At 22.6% G+C, this 2,745-nt stretch overlaps 1 non-coding gene across 1 annotated transcript; it reads right to left on the reverse strand.

The window, feature by feature from the left end:
• Nucleotides 1-386: 386 nt before the first annotated feature.
• Trnar-acg (transfer RNA arginine (anticodon ACG)) lies at nt 387-459 on the reverse strand. Its single transcript has one exon. It is a non-coding gene; the product is annotated as a tRNA-Arg (tRNA).
• Between the last annotated feature and the right edge of the window lie 2,286 nt (nt 460-2,745).

The raw sequence follows: 2,745 nt of genomic DNA on the forward strand, positions 1-2,745 counted from the left end.
TTTATAAAGTTTCAAATGACTAAATAATTTTACTATCAAATAGTAATGTTTCCTAAGAATTAATATTTACTTAACTTTTAAATTCTAACTTTACTTTCGATTGTTACTACATTTTGTGTTTTATAAACTTTTTAACGCTTTGACTACAAAGTAATTTTATTTCTTTTTAATTTACTAACACAATGATTTTGATGACATTTAGATATGAATTAAAACGTCTTGTTTAGGACTGGAATGCGTGTTATATTATTTGAATAATGTCGCAACTGAAATTTTTCATTTATAAATCAAAATTAATGCTATAAAAAACTAAGTAATTTCAAATACTAGTAATTAAATTGTTATGTATGAGCAACCTGGTTTTACGTATTATAAAAGAAAAATATTGACCACGATGGGACTCGAACCCACAATCTTCCGGTTCGTAACCGGACGCCTTATCCATTGGGCCACGCGGCCGGTCTATCGAAATCTCATACTAGCGTTTATAAATGTAAACTTCTAATGTGCGCGTGAAAAAACCACTTCAAGTAATTCAACTCAATTAAAGCTGTTTGAAATTGCATTTTATCATTGTGTCAATAAGTTCTATTCGAAATGTCTATCTTAATAAACGTATTCGACTAACAAAAATATGTTACTTTACAAACTAACATACATCAGTCATGTACGTACATACTTAATGTTCAAAATAATTTTTATCAAAAAAAAAAACAATTAAAACACAACTTTTGACTTATCTTACTTAATACACATTTTCTACTTTAAAAGCTACTTGATTTTACAAACTAAAACATTTCAGTTTTATTAATAATAAAGCTTAAAACGAACCTTTTTTTAATTTAGTGTTTTTAATTAAGTAGATTTAAACATTTTAAAACACTGCCAATAAGAAGTATCAAACTTAAACAGTTTTATATTTATTTCGTATAAAACAAGAATTATTTATCATAAATATTTAAAGATTACATGCTTACTTAAAGTATATTATAAGTATTTTGTTTGCCTATTAACGAAATTAGTGTAAGAAGATTCACAAATTAATACTAAAGCATCATATAATAAATTTACAATTAGTTTAGTTAAGTTATAGCGTTTTTGTAAGATTTTGATGTTTAATTGTATGAATAACAGCAGTTTTTTTAAGTTCTTTTTACTTTGCTTGTTATAAATTACAATTTGTAAAATATAAGTATTTAATAATATTTTTTAACTTTGATTAAGAGTTTAAAATAAGAGTCCAGGTTTTTAAAGTTTAATTTATTCGATTATTGATGTGGTATATTTATTAAATTATGTTTTAAATAATTCAAAATATAGTAGTTTTAATGATGTTCGTAAACTTTTTTTTTAATGATTTTTATATTGAAATTGATGGATGTTGGTATACTTAGTTTGTGAACACTACTAGTCATAATTAAATGCATTCTTGTTTAATTACTATAACATAATTACTAGATGCTACTTTATGCGAATCAGACAAGACAGTTTACACAATCTATTATTTATAGAATAAAAATACAGAACACTGTTATAAAAACTTTACTTCATAAGTTGATTTTATAATCCAAATGGAAATAAGTAAAACATGAGAACAGTTTAAGTTTAAGTTAAAATTACTTTTTTAAATTATTATTAATGTAAGAACTATAAAATTTCTAAGTCTACTTAAAAAATAGTTAAAACATATTACGTATCTTTATACAAAAATTCTTAATACTATGAGTTATATAATGAGTAATATACCATACCAAACTTTTTTTTTAAAGAAAAATAGTTGTTTAAAGTTTTGTAATACTTTAAACTATGCTTTATAAAAATGTACAAACATTTGATAAACGAGTCATTATTGACGAAAAAATACATAAAACGTTTTTTTAATGTTATGTATTATACTTTTTATTTACTTTAATTTCTAAAAAACCAAAATCTTTCTTATACACATTAAGAAAAAAAGCTTAAAAGCATATTAGTGAAAAAAATAAATCTAATTTATGTGCAGAATTTATCATAGCCAAGTTCAACAAGTCAAATACTATTTCCTAAATTTTCTATTTTTCTATTTCTTTGATATTTTATTGTACAATATAGTTTTTTTTTGCCTGATTTTTATCCCTCATTAGTTATTCTTATTTTCTCGTTGATTATACGATCCAATAGCAATTGATTACTAAAGTTCTCTTTGTTTCGATTTTTCGGCAAAATTTTTCTAAGTTCCATCAAATATTTTTGTTTTCTTTCCTTACATCTTAAATCTTTCCAAGATATAAGTAATGGAAAAACAAAAACGAATATTGATATACCAAAATAAAATCCACCGACTAATGAAACTAGAAGTAAATTGTCATTATAATAATGTAGATTTACTGTTAAAATTGCCAAAATTATTTGTCCAAATACGAAAAACGGTAAAAGCAAGAATCCGTTAACCATTGTAATAAAACTTTTTCAATTGTTCTAGCTATTTATAAAACTATAAATTTTCAATTATGTTAAGGCAAACAGTTTATTTTTGTTGCTTTATACTAGGTTTTTCGATTAGCAAAATATACATTTCTAAATAATAAAATATTTTAACACTATTAACACTATACATGAATACGTGAAACACAAAAATAATAACTTCTTAATAAGAAAATACTGATTTTTCAATGCTTTAAACAAACATATGTATTAACAAATAATATTTTTAATTCTTAAATAACTTCAATCTGAATAAAAAAGTTTTTTATGAATACAAGTTTT

The sequence above is a fragment of the Thalia democratica genome, chromosome 6 (assembly GCF_965202585.1).
Source record: "Thalia democratica chromosome 6, ktThaDemo2.hap1.1, whole genome shotgun sequence".
In the NCBI taxonomy this organism is placed as follows: Eukaryota; Metazoa; Chordata; class Thaliacea; order Salpida; family Salpidae; genus Thalia; species Thalia democratica.